General features: G+C 36.4%; 1 protein-coding gene across 3 annotated transcripts in view; it reads right to left on the bottom strand.

The window, feature by feature from the left end:
• Window positions 1-22,703, bottom strand: part of DIAPH2 (diaphanous related formin 2) — a 914,916-nt gene that overhangs the window by 335,088 nt on the left and 557,125 nt on the right. The window lies entirely within an intron of this gene.

Genomic DNA, 22,703 nt, shown 5'->3' with positions numbered 1-22,703 from the left:
AGTGGTGGAAAGCCTGTACTACAAGGGGCATGCCCTGCAGAAGATAATTCCCTTCATGGGGGAGGCCCGTTCGCGCGCGCGCGCGCGCGCGCGTGTGTGTGTGTGTGTGTGTGTGTGTGTGTAGTTATTCTACGCATGCATTACATTATCCATAGTAAGTTTTGTATATCAAAAAAAAAAAAAGAAAATGTGTCCTTTTGCAAAAGAGCTAAAGCTTGATGTCTTTAATATGTTCTCAAAATAGGTCAGGGGGCAGTCTGATTTCCTAAGACTTGTAGGATAATGTGTGTTATTCATGTCCCTAGTATCAACTTCCATTACTCTCCTGACAGCCTTTTTCTTCAGAAATGCAAATGACAAGATATCTGACTAACATAAATCTTAGTAGTATGTTGTGGAGTGTGAGTCATTTACAAATCAGGAACAAATCAAAGTATCATTCAAACCTTTTTCACTGTTGGTCATTACAAATCACAATCTGTTACCAAATTCAAATGGGTACTTCACTATTAAGTACATTTGTTTTTCTATATCTTACAAGTCATTAGCCACCCTAAGAAATTATATTGCCATATATACAATATAGACAGTTATATACTCTGGAAAGAACAATGTATAATTTATTCCATGAATTACTAAAAAGACACTCTGTCATTTTCAAAGTTGGTAAAGGTCTCAGAAAACTTCCAAAGCAAACATATGAATGTTCATAATAACAGCAAAATATGATATCTCTGCAAATAATATAGAATTGCAAATTACCTATTCAACATTAACCCGATGACTGTCTTACAACACACAATTGGGAAATTTTAAAAGTCTATTTATTTTGGTCAGTACACTTACATCAACCTCAATGTATATATATAACTCTTCATTCTTTAATTGAAATATAAAAATGTTTTGCTTTAGAGTGACATTTACAATATAAATTCAAAACAATGCTGTCAAGTTGTTTAAATGAAAAGATCAGCACACTAACTTCATGTCAGGTGTCTGAGGTTCAAGACCTTGTTTGGCCAATAACAAATGATATGACCTTGGAAAATCCCCCAGACCACATCGCAGTTCAGAAATGAGTGACACTGTACTCAGTGATGTTGGAAGTCCCTGATATTCAAATATATGATTTGGATCTTCCTAAAATATTTTTCCATCAATGCATTTTTAAAAGATAAAGTTCAAGCTATGCAGTAGGCAACACAGGATCTTCTGATTTGTTCTAGTATTTTCTGCCAGCAGTCTCCAAAATGTACTACTTTATCCAGTAGGTTGATGGTAACCCTCACTGGCAACTTCATCATATTTAAGCCTAAATTATTATGTTTTCATGCAAATCCCTTGTCACTTCAAAAGAGAACTAGTATTAGTAAAACTAGTATCAACATTACTATAGTATTAACTATTATTAATGCTAATAATAATTCAAGGTTCCCAGCCTAATTTAGTTCAAGACCTTGTGAATAATAATTGCTATTATTACTATTTATAAGACACTAAGTGTCACATCTATGCTAATACTCTCATATCTCTGTTTCATTTAGTCTTAGTTAATACTTGTTATTTTCATTCTTTGTAGCTCCTTTTCTACTCTACCTCAAAAACGTGGTCATCAGATCAAGGGAGGTAGGCCAGAAAATTAACATTTTTCCTAGTTTCTGTAGCAGGCATAAACCCAGAAAGAGGGAAGAAAAGAACTAAAAGGTCCTTGATAGTAAATGTGAGAATACATTTATCAAATTTGTAATTTCATAGACTGTTTACTAACAAAGTCTACATCCTGGATTGCCTGATGATGAATTCCTACACTTCTGACTTGCTCAAATGATTTTGGAGACATGACTTCTGAAATCTTATCATTTAATTTTCATTTCATTTTCGATCTAACTAGAGTTACACAAGCGATGTTGTACAAGGGGGTACCCCCCAAATGGGATTATATTCTGGAGGATGGGCCCTTTGTAGTACAGGCTTCCCCTGCTAGGCTGACTGCTCTAGGAACCCATCTGTATCAGTGTACCAGCCAGAATTGTTGCGAGAGACTGTATTAGGCTTTAGTGATTTTTTTGAAGACTCTTTCAATGCATTTGCCCATTTCACGGTAATGCACCTGTCCACACTGTGCTCAGTGTTCAGCAGTTTTTGACCCCAAACAGCATGACCCCCTTGCTCCATCCTCCCTATTCACCAGATCTTGCCAGAGTGACTTTTCTTTTCTTGTTTCCTCAGATGGAAAAAGACCTCAAAGGAAAGTGTTTTGGTGATGTGGAAGTGGTGAAACAAACAAACAAAAACAAACAAAAAAACCAGCAGAAACACTAAAATACATCAAAATTGACAAGTCAAACTGTTTTGAGCAATGGAGAAAATGTCTCAATAGGTATATTGCATCAAATGAAGAGTACTTTGAAGCTGACTGAAGTTTAAACATATAAGAATAAATACACAAATTTTTAATGAATAAATTTGTTTCTTGGGTCCCTCCTCATATTTATCACAGTATATTTTACTTCTATATTGACAAAAATCAGACTGCTGACTGTTCCTTGTTATTATCAGCATAGTAGTTTAATCTATGTATCTATTTTAGTCATTTTGAAAGGAAATTCATTTTACCATGCTCAATCATTATTTAAATGTCTACTACTAATAAATTCCCAATACCTAGCATGAGGGTACTCAAATAAAATTAACTTAGTTAACAATCAGAAAGAGGCAAGAAATACTGCATTAGTTTGAAGTGAAGAAACATACCCTAAGCCCTGAAAATTATGAGATGTATAGGATTTTTAACACTTGCTCTTGACTTATGAGAGTCTATGGCTGTGCAAATGTGTTCTATTTTTGTTTTTCCAGAAGATTAACTAAAACAATTGTTAATTTTCATATCATACCCAATATATTGGTATCTCTATATTAGAGGGGCTAACTGAGGTATACAAAAAAAAGATTTCCAGAAGTCATGAAATTCAAAACAGAATCTGAAATAGGCTTTATTTTTCGCCATAAAAATTCTAAAATTCCACTCCATATTTTGTAAGATGGGAACAAAATAGTAGTAAATAGTAATAGTAATGGTTATCTTGGGGAGGAAAAGTCAGTGCAATGATAATTTTTGGCACCTGTCCACCTATCAAAGCTAGTAGAACCGTAACAATTTTCACTTGTTCTAAGGTTTGGTCCAACTCTGCAGGGAAAAAAGTCAGTGCACTACAAGTCACTGAAATAAATTGGCAGACTAGTTTGGGGAATTGTGTGTGATTCTTTCACTCACTAGCTTATGTTTGCCATCAGTTCTATTTTCGTGTATAAAACTCTACAGGGAAATTGACAAAAACATATTACTGACAGGTAGGTAGAGCCCCTGTTTCTATATAAATCTACATTATACAAGAAAGAAAACAGTATGTCAGGACAACTTCCTTGCTTTCCATCTCCACTGCTATTGGTATACTGTTTTTTTACTCTTAAAACAAGCAACTCTGCGGGATCAAGAAACTGACATAAGCTGCTAAATGCAAGACTCTATTTGGATGTGTTCTTTAAGAAAATTATTTCCCAATAGGCCATCTTATAGTTCCGCTTTCTCTTATGATTTGTTGTTTGTGTAATTTGTATATGTCAGAGTTGTTTAGGTCATGGTGCGAATGAGGCCAAAGTCATGGATTCCTGCATGAACCAGTTACCTTTGTAAAATAAACTAAAAAAGGTTCTGCAGCAAGTACCTTTACTACAGCCAGCCAGGGTGCAAATTCATGTCACTCCTAAAAAGAGGGACCAGAAAGAATTCTAATGAGGCTGCAAAGATACCCCAAAGCACATGTTCTAATGGCAGCAAGTAAAGAGATTCTTCTTCATATTCAACCCCCATAATGTTCACACAACGTTGAGGAATTACGTTGTAAAACCACAATCATGTCTATCATACGTTGGAAACATTTTCAGAATAAATCAACATGTGCTTATATATGAGAGAATTTTAAAGTCTCACATGGAAAACAAGATATACGATGCCTACTATATGTTCCAGAAATATAGGTTCCAGGGATGATGCATAATATGGATAATTAAAAAATGATATACATAAATGAGAACATACAGTAGACAACTTCAACCATACATAAATCAATACTTAATAGTATTTCAGGAAGTAGTTAGGTGTGGTTACAGCACAGGATTAATGAAGAAGAGGAAAAATTCTTGTAACGACTAGTGAGTTTGAGGCTACTGAATTTTTCTTTGGGCTAGGGACAGTTAAATGTCACTAGCCATCATGCTTTGGGAAGATTTATCTCAGGAGAGTGTATGAAATAAGCAAGGGAGAGAGAGACTATAGAAATTGGATACTACTAGAGCAATAGTTCTGGCAAGTAGTAACGAGAGCTTATTCTAAGTAATAAGAGAATGTGACTAGACAGATACAACCCTACTATAGAAGTAGAAATTATAATACATATCAATTTGGTAAAGCAGCTTAATGCAGTAAACAAGAACCTGGATAATAGAGCCAGATTGCATAGGTCTGAGCCCCAATTCTTCCATTTAAATGTCTTCTGACTTAATGAAGCTACCTAATTTCTCTGCATATGGTTGGCCCATCTGTAAAATGTAGTCATAAACAACTTGATTCAAAGAATCTTCTGAGAATGAAATGTTAAATACTTGGTGCAGAGCCTGGCACATAATGTTAAATATATGTCAAAATTAATATTATGATTAAGTGGGTATGGGAGGCAAGGGAGAGACAAGGGTCAAGAATACCACTAGTGACTGAACCTACATAACTAAGGAGGGTGGTGGTAGTATTCAAAGAAAGTTTCCAGAGTAAGGTGAACAGGTTTAGAACTAATTATAATGAGTTTGGGGGTGGTGATATATATCTAGTTAAAAATTTGCAGCTAATCATTAGAAAATCAGGTCTGGTGTGTGGGATGGCAAACAAAAAAGGGAGATATAGACTTAACAGTTCTGTGTGTTGAAGGATTGATTAACACTCTGGGAGAACACTTGCCAAGGGATGGTGAGAGGAAAAGAAAGGCAGAGAAATTATAAAAGCTGATGAAGTGTTTCATATCCACAGGCAAGATCTACTATGTCAGCGGACTAAATAAACTGTAAAATAATGTCATGTACTTAGAACTTCATAAACATAAGTTGAAAATTTCCTAAATTACAAAACTACTCTCAATTTTATAATTCAATTTTATGACCTACATATTTCCTACAAAAAAATGATATACTGATGATCGTGTATATAACAAATAGTTTCAAGGTTCAAATAGAGAATAACGTATATAAATTAAGTACTATTGATTTTTGCTTCTTCTTGCTTCTCTACATTCCTGTAATTATCTATGTGAAATGATATAAGAAAAAGTAGGCTGCCTTCTGTACCTTATATGGGCATACACCTCTTGAATAACTCGAAGGAAAATATAATTCCTTATAAAACTCTACAGAGCTCCACAGAAATAATCTGTATCTTCCGATTCCAATGAAAAGGTTCAAAATGTTATTCAATGCAGACACATAAGTCATCTTTTCTAAGTCTCAGTTTTCTCATCCATAAATGAAGACCAATGGATTTTAATGTTTCTAAATTACTTTCCATTTCTAAAAAATACATGTAAATTTACAAACTCTTGTTGGATAGTCTGGCATTGGATACTGAAAGAAAATAGGACAGGTCAGCATCAGATACTCTATGGATGAAAGTCAGGGCCTGTGACTTGAGAGATAAATTCCAGGACAGATAGAGGGATGCCGTCCGACAAGATCAACTGTGCACCTACTAAGGATAATAAAGTAAGGAATCCACCCTGGCTGGTGTGGCTCAGTGGATTGAGCGTGGGCCTGCAAACCAAAGGGGTCACTGGTTTGATTCCCAGTCAGGGCACATGCCTGGGTTGCAGGCCAGGTCCCCAGTAGGGGCACACGAGAGGCAACCACACAAAGATATTTCTCTTGCTCTCTTTCTCCCTCTCTCTCCCTCTCTCTAAAAATAAATAAAATCTTAAAAAAAAAAGCAAGGAATCCATTTGGGTATAGGGGTCTGGTAGACTACCAATCAGATCCACACAATAAATTCTGCTAAATAGCTTCCTTCCAGCTGTTTTTAGAGGATCGCCTCTGTGCACAGAAGCTTACATTTCACTTGGTATCAGATACTAGAATTCTACCTGAGATACTTTTAACATATTCATATCATAAAGGGAATAAAGTAGCTTTGAAACTGAAATATTATCTCCTGCCGTAGCCACTGTAAACTATAACAACTATTTGTGTACAACTTAGGAACAGACTAAAAAAGATAAAGAATCAAGAAATGTGAAACCAAGAATACTGAAAAAGTGTTGTTTCTTCCTGGACTTTAATTAAGTCCAACTGTTTAATTACAACAGAGAAACAAACACCTAAAACAATCCAAACATAGTGATTCTATAAAAATACTCAAATATTTTTAAAACATGTATTTCCAAAATTTAGTTGTTATATCTACTATCAAAGAGTAGATTTTCTGATGCCTGAATGTCTAGTCAGGACATATACAAAATAATAGCAATAAAGAAATGTCAACAAAAGAGAGAGCAAAAAGAAAATTTCTAAGCACAGTGCATCATAGACTATAAAAACCTGAGATGTTGGGCAGGACACAGAACTACTGGAATTTATAGAGACATTACACAATCTCTAAGAGTACAGGATTTGTTGGCCTAAGTCATTTGGAGGTTCACATGTGCTTTTTAAATCTCCTGTATCACTCAATCTTCTCTTTCATTTAATTAGGGAGTGCTTATCTGACTTGTAGGCTACTTTCTGCTTTCACAAGCTTGAATGAGTATGTCCACTATCCAGTGGCTCAGCCACTTAAACATTCCTTTGTGTTTTTCTTCCTTTTCTATAAATTTCTAAATGATTTTTATTTCATTCGCTGAGTGAATATTTATATCCTAACTGCTTCCAAATGTATTTGAAGTGACTTATAAAAATTAATATAATGTGAAAATAGCATTACTAATAAAGAAAACATTAAATTAAAACATTTTAGCATTGTCTAGGATAAAAACCAGTAGATGCTATCTAGAGAGTTGAGGGAATAGATAAGCTAATTTTGAAAAGTGAGTCTTGAATTTGAATATAAATTCCCTGACAGCCAAGCTAAAGATAGGGGCATGTAACATTTTTTAATGCCTGATCAAAGAAAAACAGACATCTTTCTACAAAAATATATATCTTGCTGGCATTAAACTAAAACGTCCGTCATGTGGATCTTTGTGTGAGGGGCTTTGAAAACACAGCAGACAATGATTTCAACTACGCTTTAACAAAATCCACTGCAAGTTGCTTGCATACATAGCCGTTAATAGTAAACTAGCAGTATTAGTAAAGTAGAAATATCACTAATGTGTCAGAAGGGCTGATTCGAACCCCTTATACATCAATCACTGGTCACATAATTTTTGGCAAATCACTTAACTGTTTTCTGATCTCTAAACCAAGGGGAACAACATATGCCTTGCCTGACAGCCAGATGGTTGAAGGACCAGATGACAATATTGTATATGAAGGGGTTTAAGTGCTATACTAATGGAAGCTATTATTAATACCATCACTACTATCACCATTATAAGAGTTAAAAATCACAGAAAAAGTATGGAGTAGACACATTGGATTTCCTAAAAGTCATTGGTAGTGATTTGTCTCTTAACTCAACAATTCATTTTACCACATAGTGGTCAGAATTAGCTTCATAATAAACCCTCATTTATTCATTTACCTAAATCTTTCTCATCCTCCATTACTTTCACAATAAAAGTAAACCCAGGGCTACCTTCACTGGCATGAAACCTGTACAGTTACACAGGGACCCACATTTACAAGGGCACTGTGCTTGATTTACTGTTCTTACCGAATTATGAACAGGGGCCCTGCATTGCCATTTTGCACTGGCCCCAGAAATTATTTACAACTATACCTTCTTTTATTACATTTTGCTTTATTATACTTCACAGATGTCCTCTCTCTCTCTCTCTCTTTACAAATCGAAAGCAAGACTCTCCATCAACAAACATATTATGACTCACTTTATTGCGAGCTTTGCTTTATTGCAGTGGTCTGGAACTGAAACTGTGACATTTCTAAGGTATGTCTGTAGCCAGTCCTGATCAAATCCCTTAAGATTATATCCAAAGTCCTTAAGAAAATGCTTCATACTTCTATCACCAGCTATTCTAAGGCTCAGTCATAGTAACTGTTTGCTACCCAAATGTCCCATGCTCTTTCAATCTCCTTCATCTCTGCTCAGAGTCTGCTTGCTCTTCTTCCTGTTTATTACAATAACATGAGTGCAAAGCCAATGGATCTCCTTTAAAATTTACAAATGGAATCTTACTTCCGGCATCTTGTTGTATTTTACAATGACATCTGTGGCAAGTGGAGAAATACAAAGCTCTGATAACACATGAATGTGATGGTATCTAATCATATTTTTTAAAAAAATCTACTGCCAAATTAAGAAAAATAAAAGTGCAAGGGATGAGGTAATGAGTTGGCATGTTGTTGCTTTTATTGCCTCAACTTCACACTGAACAGAGTATTCTGAGTAGCACTGGTCAAAGAATAAGAACTACTGCCATGGTTCTCAGAGCTCCAGCCCACAGAGATTCTGATTTAATTGGTCTGGGATGGTGGCCAGGCATCAGTATTTTTAAAAAGTTCCCCAGGTGATTCTAATGTGTATCCAGGACTGAGAACCAATGAGTTGCAAGAACTTTAAAGAGCAATAAGTTAAACGAGATGTAGCAGCTCATGGTGTTGAGGTATAAATAAGCCAACTAATTACCAGAACAGGACTGCTGGGGAAGTCTATTAAATGGACAATATAAATGAAGACATAACAGACTGCCATTTAAAGCAATTCAAATTGAAAATGCTAGAAATATCACAGCATGGATTGTATTTGTGATTTATCTTGAATATTTGTGAGTTTCTGAACACACTGAACAATGTTCAGATACGTTGACAGGTGAGTACTGATGAAACTACCATTTCAACACCTGAGAAGATTATAGACAATTATCCTGTAATTATGGACATGTTACATGTTGACATAAACTTAGAAATCACAATTTCTACATCCTTTCTGAATGCTCATATTTTTATCTCAACAATCTTTTACTTAACTGATAGAGTCCACAATTCATTTGTGAAAAAAGCAGTATGTTCATCTACTAAATAACCATGAGAGCTGCAGCACCATGAACAAAAAATCAGTAAACACAAAAACTATCTGGGAAGACTTCTTTAAGATAACAACATTAGCTAACCAAGTAAATGAAATAAAAAGTTATTATAAGTGAAAGAATGTTGCTTACAATAGATCTACACTAGAGCAAATGACTTGTTAACTACATGGGGGAGCTATGTAATCAGGACAGAGAGGTTAACCAGTTTCAACTGGTTGGCTTTCCAATGCTGCAGCAAGGTGCTCCTGGAGTGACAGATGTTTTTTCAGAAGAGAAAATAACTGTTTACAGGGGAAAAGCATGGTATCATGGAAAAAACAAAGGCTCTGAAATAATTTGGACCTGGGTTCGAGTTCTGACTTATTCACTTACAGATTAGCCATGAAATAATGAAAAATTTGCTTAAATTCTATATTTCAGGTTTTCTCACCTGGAAAAAAGGGATCAATTGGTAAAACAATGATTGTTGAAGCTGAATGAAAGGTACACAGGGGCTCATCATGTCATTTTCTCTACTATTGTGTATGCTTAATATTTTCCATAATAAACAAGTTAAAATAATATGTATCTTGCTGCATTAGGATAAATATTAGAAATAAATGTGAAGAGGTTGATCCACTGTAGACAAATAAACCAGTATTTTTTTCCTTAATATAACTTTCATTGTCTTATCTCTTCACTCTCATCCTTGTTCCTTATGGACACACTCTTTGACAACAAACCACTCCACTGTCATTCCACTGATGCCATCTAAAGAAGTCAACCATGCTTCACTACTTAGGTCTTTGTCACTTGGCTCACAGACTCATTCTCCACAGCAAATCCTACCTAAATTATTCTACATGACTTCAGTAGCTCTCTTTTCTCTCACTACCACAAATTGGTACTTTGTGTCATCACCTGGATGATAAATAAATGCTCGTTCCACCTCTGAAATATTTTAATTTTATTCACATGAATTTGGTATACAACATTAGTTTCAGGTATAAAACATAGTGATTCGACATTTAAATACCTTATGATATAATCACCATGATAAGTCTAGTAACTAACACCATGCAAAGTTACTATGATATTACTGACTCTATTGCCTACTCTATACACTATATCCCCTCATCAGGAAAATGCAAATCAACACTACAATGAGCGGTCTCCTCACACCCGGCAGAATGGCTGTCATCAAAAAATCAGCAAACGGGTGATGATGAGGTTGTAGAGAAAAGGGAACCCTACTGCTCTGTTGGTGGGAATGCAGACTGGTGCAGCCACTGAGGAAATCAGCATGGACCTACTGCAAAAAATTAAAACTAGAATCGCCACATAACCTAGCATCTGTACCTCTGAAATATTAAACTCAAAATCCCCCCTGTGACAGTCTCAAGATCTTCCATCTTCATGTATACTCATTCTCCACAGCATCCATGATTTAATTTTATAGAGAATTTCCATTCCTTATTACATTCATGTATGTTACCTGACTACTTAGAACTGCACAGCTCTTGAAATCTCTATGTACAATGTCCTATTTTGTGGTCACAATCACACAGCCATTAAGCCCCCTCATTCCCAGTGCACCTGGTCTTCTTCACCTGCAGAAATCCTTTCATCTAAACATCTATGACTTGATTCCCGACCTCCCATCCCTTCACTACACAGCATGGCCCCATAACTTATCACTTAAACTATGTAATCAGCAACCCTAACAATTTCCTTCTACTTTCTGCATCCTTAACTCCCAAGAATAGCCCCAACTCTGAAACAATACTCCAAGTGCCAACTCTTCTGTTATGTTAGGATAACTGCAGGAAACTAAAAAAGATCACACAGCTACAAAGCAGCAACAATACAAATTCATCATCACCAATGTCAGCCAAGCCCTCAGCATCATCTATGATCCATCTGTGTTTGTATTTGTTTGGTGTCTCCTCCTATTCTTCACAGCTAATATTCCAAACCAAAACCTTTCTAAATTCCCATTACTAGACTCTCCAGCCAAAAAGAATATTTTTAAAATATATTTTATTGATTATTCCATTACAGTTGTCCCATTCCCCCCTTTCATTCCCCTCTACTCTGCACACCCCTCCCCCCACAGTCTCCCCATTTAGTTCATGTCCATGTGTCACAAGTTCTTTAGCTTCTACATTTCCCACACTATTCTTGCCCTCCCCCCTCTATTTTCCACCTACCGTCTATGCTACTTATTCTCTGTACCAAACAGAACATTTAAATATGGTAAATTTAATCTTCCTCTCCATACACCAGATGTTCATCTTTTTGAAGGTATATTGACTCTTCGAACCTCTTATTACGAAGGTCAGCTATCAACTTCAAAAGAGAAGAACGTAATTTTGCATTCTGAATACTGTGCTATCCACACTTGCATTGTGGTGATCTGTGTGCTCATGATGCCAAGTGAAAGCACTAGATACCACACAGTATAGAAATGCCTTTCACAATCTTATATGGTCTGCTGACATATGAAGCCTTCATGTGTAAGAAAAGTAGCAGAATATACTTCACATGTACCTAGATACTAAAATGAAAACTCTTCTCATTTTCACTGACATGCTAATGTCAGATAAGTACTACATAGAAAAATGTCTATAGACTTTCATATGCAGAATTTTCAGAAAAAAAATCCTTAAAATTGGTTTTATGACTTTCATATACCCTCTCTTGGGAGCCACCCCTTAAACATAAAAGGGTTAATAAAGTGGAGGGAAAAGGATTTATAAAGAGATTCTTTGGAAAATACTGTTGCCATGATGTGAATCACCTGCCGAGGATGTGCACGTGCATAGAGATTGCGACATTCTTCAATTCAAACGTAGTGAATGAAATCCCATCAGACTATTTGGAGCATGAATATGTTCCCTGAACTTATGGGACACAGTAGAGGGATATGGGACTCATTCCTGCAGAACCTAAAATTGCCTGAACTGATAGCATACATAGAGATAGCTGGGCTTCAATCCCTACACTCAAGAGTTTTTCAGTGTAAAATCCCATATGAGTGTTTTCCACAGAATAGAACTGAACCCTGTGGAAAAAAAGAGCTGAACTGGAGCTTGTATTTTAGTCCTCTCCAAGAGGAACATCTGAGAGAATGAGGGTACCCAGACAGAGAATCCTTGTTTTAGTGTTTGTAGCAGGGAGCTCTGAGGAAAGTAGGGCAAAACGGCCTTGGCCAGGGAGCTCAGCTGCTTGGAGCATTGTCCTATAACCAAAAGGTTGCAGATTTGATTACTGGTCAGGGCACATACCTGCATTGCAGGTTAGGGGTACATATGGGAGATAGCTGACTGATGATTCATTCTCTCTCTTTCCCTTCCTCTCTCAAAAGTCATTAACAAAAAAATATCCTCAGGTGAGGATTAAAAAAAGTAGGACAAAGGGGAAGCGCCCAGCTGAAGGAAATGCATTCACCCACAGAGTGAGTTGCAGGGGAGCCTCCCCAAGGAGGAGAAGCATGTTGCTTCCTAAGCACCACAATAACCCAGTCTGGGAAGCAGAAAAGATTTTAATTTCAATTTTAAATCTGTGAGATTAGATTGCTAGTATTGCTAGCATGCTAGAAGCTTGCACTGTAATTCCTGGACTGAGGTTGTGTTTGCAATTTAGACACTTTGGAGATCTCAAAGCCATGGGGACTGCCTAAATTTTCATCTAGGTGCAAGGCAAGTTAATTCCAGGGAATAAATAGTAAAGGAGGTAGCAGGAGAAACACACTTGCATTTTGACCATTTTCTAAGGGTTTTGTTTGCTCAACACATGCGTTAAAAGTTATAAGATAAAATCAATAACCAAGTTTTTAGTATCTATCCTGACATCTTGATGTACTATTATAAAATGTTGCAACATAGCCTTTGAAGCAATCATACAGAATGTCAGCCTGACCATGAATGAATCTTACAGGCATTCCAGAAAGCTGAATTTGAAAGGTTCATGCCATGATGCATGAATTATAAGGAAGGAGAAAGGGGAATAAATAAGTTAAATAATTGGGTTCACTTCCAGATTTCTTTCACTGCCAATCTGATTGTTATAAATATTTGCTAGTTTCTTTCACACATTGTGCAGTGAGGATATTGTATTTTTTCTTCTTTTACAGGTAAAGAGGCAATCTTATAGCTAGGTTAAAAATTCAGGCAAGGCCAGTGAGCTTATTTCCTTGATATAAGCCTCTTCATTTCCAATACTACAGCCTTTTACCAGTGGAATACAATGCTTTCATTTGTTCAAAAATGTGTCAAGGACTTGACACACTTGCTGTATGCCAAGTCCTGTGAGAAGCAGTAGTGACAGAGAAGAGTAAGGTAGAGAGAGAGAGAGTGCTAACCCTCTATATATTCATAGGCTAGAGTAAAAAATGATACACAAATAAGGCAGATATGGCACACTGAGCATTCCCATCTATCCTTCCCTTTCTCCTGTTGTCGTCTCCAAATATTCACAGTTGGATCATTTCTTGGGGACTGATTCCTAGTGGAAGAATGAGGCTGAGGCATACAGTCTGCCTTACCACAAAGGCTCAGAGCATGTCCATTCACTTACAAGGAACCTTGTAACTCTTATGTAATGAACATAGAAACATGAATAAGAGATGGCCTTACAGAGGTGACAACTGCAATTGTAATCTTGGCCTGTTCTACAACATACTGTGCCAAATATTCACTCATAGCCTGGAATGGCCATACTGGTTATTAAAATATTTAAAAACATACTTTAACACCAGCTGGTAAAAACTGCTGTCCTAGCTACTTTAGCCCCTCATCTTACGATTTCACAGATACACCCATGATCCAGCAACTAAACAGTAACATGGCAAAGTATGGGCCTCCTGGATTCTATTCCAGATGACGATTCTATCCATTCTGATTGGTCAGTTCCTATGACATATCAGTTGTTAAATATTTACATTAAAAAATTAGAGACACAGAATCATTGATTTGTTGTTCGACTTATCTATGCAATCATTGGTTGATTACTGTATATGCCCTGATCAAAGATATTACTTGCAACCTTGGCCTAGTGGACAATACTCTAACCAACCTAGCTATCTGGCCAGAGCTTCATGTGTTGAACATTTTAAATATTTCCCATGAGTACAAAGAAATGTTAATATTGGCCAAGTAGATGAGGTCCTCACTGGAGTATAAATGTACAGAAATGGGAAGAAGGTCCTAAGACATTAGAATACTGTGAGCACTCTTCCCTTTAAAACACTCATTAACCACTTCTAGAAGTATACAAGGTCTGTCCAGAAGGTATCCAGCTATGTAATATGAGAAACAGAGACATTTATTGAAGAAGATATAAGATATAAAAAACACTGTACATTGGACAGTTGCACCTTGGGACCTCACACAGTTCTCCCAATCAACATCAGCTGCCCTGTTGTACTTTTCTGTATCTCATCAATGGTCTGAAATCTCTCCCCTTTCAAAGGTGATTTTAGTTTTGGGAAAAGCCAGAAGTCACAGGGCACCAAGTCTGGGCTATAGGGGGGGCTTAGTCACCTGGGTGATTTGATGTTTCATCAAAAACTGCATATGACGTGATGCATAAGCAGGCCCTTTATTGTAGTGAAGCTGCCAATCACCAGTTGCCCACAGCTGTGGCCTTCTGAATCATCCAAATAGTTTCTGTGGAGGAATGTTCATCCTTAACACAGAATATGATACAGATTCATTACTCTATTTGCTCAGTCATTTCAAATTCAAAGTCCACACAGTACAAATGCTTACTTAATGGCATCTATTGTCCCCACTGATTAAGTACAGTGAGGTCATCACTGTTCACACACGCACATTCCAGTCCACGGTCCTTGGTCTCCAGGTTACATTGATGTCATGCAAACCATTCTTGTTATATTAAAAATCGCTGGACTTTTTCTGAACAGACGTCATATGCACACTTGTGTGTATATGCATATGTATGTATATATATATATATATATATATATATATATATATATATAGCCTTCCCTATTGATACATTATAGACAGATGAAGGATAGGTGGATAGATGATAGATACTCACACACACATATGCTATTGCTCATTTGTCTATAAACTGGCTATATGAGCACATGCAAATTACATAGCTGGCTTAGAAACGCTAAGTCCTAAAAAATTGGATCTAAAAGGTATATTTCTCAGCCATCATCTGCAACTACCCTTCATTTTTAAACCTCTGTCTGGACACTCAATTATGCAATGATATTGTAGTATCTCATTGGGGGAAAATGCCAGGAATGTGATGAAACATGAAACATGACACTACATGAAATTGACTGTCTTGTGTGAATCACAAGACAAATCACAATTTTTGTTCTTGTTCTGTAATACTGAAAAGAGAGTTTTTGAGAACACAAGGAAAAACAACGGATGAAACTACAAGCATAAATTAATTCACAGAGCTACTATATCATGTTAGAATTGTTTCTTACCTCATTTTAGATATGACATGACTCTAGTTGAAATTGTCAAAAGCAAAAATATAAAGAACATTTATCAAGAGGACAATAAAAGGAAAGGATTAAGGATGAATTCAGTAAAAGAATGTGCTTTTTAATTCAATTGGTCTGTTATTTGGATGCATTGTTTTAAAATGCACTAAAAGTCGCTAATGGGGATTGCAATTTGGTACTTCTGGGTGCAATAAGTTGCAGTTTGAAGGTATGGGAACATGACGACAAATTACAGAAGCCTTCTGTATATAAACCCAGGAGACTTCATCTAGTTTACTGTTGAAGTCTGAGGGCAAAATTTGACAAATTAGTTTTTCCAGTCCCCAAACTTCACAACTGACACAACTGTGTTCTAAGTAAGTAAAAGTTTCATTTCCCCATTGGTTTTTTTCCTTAAACAAAACATCCTACCAGCCCTGGCTGCTATAGCTCAATGGATTAAGCATGGGCTGCTAATCAAAGGGTTGCTGGTTCAACTCCCAATTAAGGCACATGCCTGGGTTGTAGGCCAGGTCTCCAGTGGGGGGCATGTGAGAGGCAACCACACACTGATGTTTCTCTTCCTCTCTTTCTCCCTCCCTTCCCCTCTCACTAAAAATAAATAAATAAAAATCTTTTAAAAAAACATACTAATGTGGGTTTTCAATATACTCCCCCTTTTTTCAGTTAATATTAGAAAAGGCTAGCCTTTTAATAAATTTAGAGCTGGTGACAATATTGCTTAGTATACTTAATATTAGTGTAATATTTACATGTTGTAGTCTTATATTTCAAGCTAAGAAGCTTTTGCATTATACATTTCCCACACACTTTGATGAACTTTGCTGCAAATATATATAAAATGAATTATACTTTACCTTAACCTTTCTTATAGGTCTTCTAAAATACTCCTCTACTTCTAGAGATGTATTTAATGACATGGTATCCAGAGCCTGAAATAATCTATCCTTGGACTTTGCCAAGTTTCACAAAGTCTTTGGAAAGGGAACAGAAAGATCTGTTCAATGATAAATAACCATAAATATGGTAAATAGTAAGGATAGTAAGGGTGTTAATTAAAATACAATTCTAAAGAACTTGTTTCAGATGGATTACGCTCTTTCAATGATGTGTTTATACATAAACATATACCACGTCCCTAAGAAATCCTTTATCTGCACGTTTTATTCCATATGAGTCTCAATTGCACCATGAAATATGAAAGAATCCTAGGGGATGCATGAAGAGATTGAGAATGTGGCTTAAAGGAAATATATAAGGATACATAAAAGTACAAAATTTTTCAATTTCATAGGAACGTAGTACAAAGTCAAAACACATTTTTACATTTTACTTCCTTTACTTTTTAAACAACTGGACATACTCCTGTAAAACAGTCATTATTTGGTTTAAATAGTGGTAACTGAACGTTATAAAAAACGATCTTGTGGTTTTAATTTTATTCATCACATCTCTACCTCAGGGACCTCAGGAAATGCAGAAAAGTGCACTGCATATTTATAAGGCCTCTGTTACCCTAACAAGGCTTATTTGTTGCAATCTGCTTGTCAAATTCTTAGAGAAGTAAAATCCACACGCTATCCCCTATTGTACATGCAGACTTTCTAAGTTAATTAAATCAAAACGCCATGATTGCAAGGGAGAGAAGTGATGCAATATCTAGATCTAGCGTGTCACCAACTTTTCTAGGCAACCTGAAAACAACGGTCTCATGAACTGGGATTGTATTTATTTATTTTTCATTGGCTATCATATTAAACAAATATTTAAAACCTGATTACTAAAACTATTCACCTAAAGTTCAGCTTTAGCAAACCTACTATTAAAATTATCTCCATTCTAGTCCTTAATTATAGCTACTGTAATGTAATTCCAATCTGCTATAGACCTATTTACCTCTCAGATCTAACACGCTCAAAATCCAAAGGACCAAGACTCAGAAACCTTGTGACAATTAGGGAAAAACAAAATTCCAGGATTTTACTATGAGTTGTGATTGGAAAGTAAAAAAAATCCATATCTACATATCAACATGCACATCTCTATCAATATATTTATGATGTAGAATGTGGGTGATTTGGGTATCTACTTTACAAGCAAGTCCTTGGAAAGGCTGTCATTCACCTGTCTTTTCGCTAGTGAACATGGTCCCGGATAATGACAGTGCTACAAGTATCCTAGCCTGGCTGTGAATAGTGAAAGGATACCCTGAGAAGTATATTCTTCCCCTTATTGTCAGTAGCTGCATCCTGTGACGCTATCAGAGATAAAAATATTCTTTATCCTTTAAAATCTGCCAAGATAAGGAGGAACAACACCATCAGTGGTGAAAAATTATTCACCTTCAGAACACTATAGGATTGCATGTTTTAGAAACACAAGCCTGGGTGGACATTTTAAATAATACAACTCAAAGAAAAAAGATTCAGTTCCTTTAAATCTCTATTTCTTATTTTTTTCTACCAATTTATAATACCTGATGTAATCAGTGGCTCTGAAACAAGAAAGAAAGATTTTAACATGAAATATCGGGAAAGCAAAGTGTGAAATGAGAGGGGAAAAAATGCCAGGCCAAATGTGCAGATTAAATTGCTAGTCCATGCAGTACCTATAATTTGTTATATTATCTTCTTTGGACTAGTTAATTACTGTGTGCTTTCTTCTCTTACTTTGAAAACTAGAAAATTAGACCAGATAATCAAATTTCAGAATTAGAGGAACCATGGAGTGCATGTTCCTCTTGTACCTGCTTTGTTTTCTAGATCAGGAAACCAAAGTCCACAGAGGAACACGGCTGTTTTACAGCATTTGGTAAGGTGTGGGATACAAACATGAACTTCAGATGCCTGAAAGCCTGTATGCCTTGCATCGTTCTTCTACACATGTTGTTTTGTCCAGCAAATCAGTGCTGCTGAACTCTTCCTCATCTCAGTGGCTGTGATTCCACGCCTGCGACAACAGCGCCTCCCACACAGATGTACTGCAACTTTTGCTAGGGGCAAAGCCAAAGAAGAACATGCCTTGGAATTATTCTCCAACATCATACCTATTTTTTAGGCATCCAGATAATGGAATATTATTCAGCAATAAAAAGAAATGAGCCATCAACCCTTGGAAAGACATGGAGGAATTTTAAATGAATATTTCTAAATGAAAGAAACCAATCTGCAAAGTCTATGCACAGTATGACTGGAACTGTAAGAAAAAGCAAAATCATGGAGACAATAAAAAGGTCAGTGGTTGCCGAAGGTTCTGGGGGATGGAGCGAGGTTAGGAATGGGAGGAGCACAGGAGATGTTTAGGACAATAGATGGACAATAAAACCATTCTGTATGATGCTATAATGTTGGATACATGTTATTATAAATTTGTCAGAACTCAAAGACTGGATAAAACAAAGAATGAACCTTAATGTAAACAGTGAACTACAGTCAATAATGATTTATCAATATTTGTTCATCAGTTGCAACAAAAGTACCACACTAATACAAAATGTTAATTATAGGAGAAACAGTGAGGGATGGAGGGGGTATATAAGAACTGTCTCTACTATCTCCTTAGATGTTCTGTTAACCTAATACTGCTCCAAAACATAAAGTCTGTTAGCAAAAAGGGGGCTACTTGGTTTTAAAGAAAGCTCTTGTTTCCAAAGTCTTAAAATACATCTAACCCAATTAAAAAATGGGAAAAGGACTTAAACAGACACTTCTCCAAGGAGGACATACAGAATATCCAGAGACACATGAAGAGATGCTCAATATCGCTAGCCATCAGAGAGATGCAAATTAAAACCACAATGAGATACCACTTTACACCAGTCAGGATGGCTATCATAAACAAAGCAACAAACAACAAATGTTGGAGAGGGTGTGGGGAAAAAGGGACCTTAGTTCACTGTCGGTGGGACTGCAGACTGGTACAACCATTATGGAAAACAGTATGGAATTTTCTCAGAAAAATAAAAATCGACCTGCCTTTTGACCCAGCAATTCCACTGCTGGGATTATATCCTAAGAATCCTAAAACATCAATATCAAAGAACCTATGCACCACAATGTTCATAGCAGCACAATCTACAATAGCCAAGAGATGGAAGCAACCTAGGTGCCCGTCAGTAAATGAATGGATCCAAAAATTGTGGTACATATACACAATGGAATTCTATGCAGCAGAGAGAAAGAAGGAGCTTCTACCCTTTGCAACAACATGGATGGAAATGGAAAGCATTATGCTGAGTGAAATAGGCCAGGTGTTGAAAGACAAATACCATATGATTCCACCTTTAACAGGAAGCTGAACAACAAAATGAACAAGCAAGCAGAATAAAAACAAAAACACTGAAATAGAGAACAAGGGGATAGTGACCAGAGGGGAGAAGGAAGGGAAGTTAAGAGGGAAAGGGAGGAGGGATTTGGAGGAACAAATAGGAAGGACACAGGAATGAGAACTAAGGGGGGTGGAAATGGGAGGGAGGTGGGGAGCAAGGGGCGGGGGAGGCTGGGATGGGAGAAACAGGCAAAAAACTGTACTTGAAAAATAACTACATAAAATTATTGAGAAAAAATAAAACATAAACAATAAAATACAATATAAATAAATAAATTAGAAATCAGCAAAAAAAAAGAATGAGGAATTCTAACTATATAGAAGCATAATTATGCATTCATATTTTTGGAATGGAATCATCCAAGCAGCTGAAGTCATTTGTATAAATCTTTCCCAAGGGATGTAATAGCACAGATTAGATTGCAGTCTGTGACAAGTAGTGCTGAACCTGACAGGCAGATTATGGATGCGATGGACAGGGACAGCTCCGAAATCCAGTGGGAGGTCTGGTGGGAGAGTACACACGTGGATGTACTGGGTGCTCTTAACTCAGCTGGAGTGTCTGGGGTATACATCTTCAGCTTCCTTATTCTAGCTGAAGCTACTCCATCCACTCAAGCTGTTTCCAGGATCTTGATCTCTGTCTCTCTCTGTGTCTCCCTCTAAACACACACACACACACACACACACACACACACACACCCCCCACTAGTTTTATTTTCTCTGAAAATTTCAAGGTTTCATTTGGTTTAAGTCATTAAAAGGAAACAGGATGACCACTTCTACTTCTTGCTGGTAATGATATCAAGGCCAAGAGTAAAAATATGTGGAATTATTGCCACAGCAAGTTTCATAAGACCCAAGTATTCATTAAAACTGCCAGTGTCAAATTACATGTGAAATAGGTACTGACTCAGTCAAAACCTGATCTAACTATTCTCCTACACCCAAGTGGCCTAATTAGTCAGCAGACTTTTGGGGCCATTTTTAAATGTACAAACTCCCCCTTACACACAAGCTTACTGGAAAATACTTGTGTATCACTAACCAGTATATCACTGAGCCAATGGTAAATGTTTCCAGACCTGTTTTACAAACACACACACACACACACACACACACACACTATGCAATCTTTCATATCATGAATGGAAACAGTATAGAACGATGTGGGTTCAAACCCAGTTCTAAAGCTAAGTGGATACAAGATGTTGGGAATTTTTCTGTCTGTGAGCATACAAAGTATGACAAGCTTAAAAACAAACAATGTATTTAAAGCACCTACACACAGTCACTGGCTAATGGTTTGCTTCAAGAAATGTCAGCTTCTAAAGAAGCCCTGCCATTCAGATATAATTATTTTGTTTGTTTCTAAGATGCACAAAGCTAAAATACTTCCATGTGGAAAGATATTCAGAGATCCCTCACAAACAAAGCTGTTGCTTCTTGTAGCCATCATATTGTTAACAATGATAATTATTTTGTTTTTTTTTTCTTATTTTCTATACTCAATGTGATCCATATTGCCTTTATTTGTTGGAGTAGGGAATTACATGTGACCAGTGGAATTCCTGTTACATTCCTGTATCTTATACATTCTCTAGTCTGTTTGAATTATTTTCTTGTCTCCATTGGTATCTACCACACCTATTAATTTATTACCTATGAACTTAATTAAATGGTTGTTTACTGGTACTCCTTATCGGTTGTTAATGGAAATGTTAATTAATTACAGGCCTATTACTATCAAAATCTCTAATGTAATAAAACAACCTCTCCTCTCCTATTGGTAACACCAATAAATGCATGATGTTAAGGTTATGCCAAACAAGACAGCAGAAAAGATAATAATTTGTTTACAAATAGGCACTTCAAGTTTTTAACATGGACATGCATCATTTCATTATTTACAGAATCATGTCACTAATAGAAGTTTTCATGGACTACCATAGAAACATCTATAGCTATATATCTATAGCTATATCTATTTTCTTAGACATTAATGTACTGAACTTAAAATTCAACCTTAACTTCTGGGTTCGGTTGACTTCACTTGTGTGATGCTCTATAAAAACGCCAATTGAATGACCAGAGTACAGACTCTATGGTTTTGCTGAATTCTCCACTGATAACTGTATTAACCAGAACAATTGGCATCAAAGGAGCACCCCATGATTATAACCTAGAAAAAACCTGTCCTGGGATCACATGGTAGCAGAAGAGATTCTCAGATAGTAACAGGGAATTTTTTTCAAATACTATTACAGTCTTATACTTCTGGCTCCTTAATTATCTTGCTATCTTTCAAACATTGTACTCAGACATTTCTCTTGGGGAGATTTGCTTGTTTAAGTAATGTTATTTAACTTGGCAAATGAAGTTTTTAAAGAAATTCAAACAGCCAAGTAAAATGATCTTTCTTATTGTTACAACAGCATGTAAAAAGCATAAGAACAATGATCTAAATAAACCATAGCATGAATGAATACTGCATGCCCCTCATTCATTCATTCAAAATATTTATTGCCTGCCCTGGCTGGGTGGCTCAGTTGGTTGGAGCATCATCCTGTAACACTAAAAGGGTGCAGATTCAATTCTCAGTCAGGGCACATGCCTAGGTTGTGGGTTCAATGCCTGGTCAGGGTGCCCAGGGGAGG

The sequence above is a fragment of the Artibeus jamaicensis genome, unplaced genomic scaffold, assembly GCF_021234435.1.
Source record: "Artibeus jamaicensis isolate MK-2021 breed Jamaican fruit bat unplaced genomic scaffold, CSHL_Jam_final scaffold_461, whole genome shotgun sequence".
In the NCBI taxonomy this organism is placed as follows: domain Eukaryota; kingdom Metazoa; phylum Chordata; class Mammalia; order Chiroptera; family Phyllostomidae; genus Artibeus; species Artibeus jamaicensis.
This window is presented reverse-complemented; position numbering and strand designations above follow the sequence as displayed.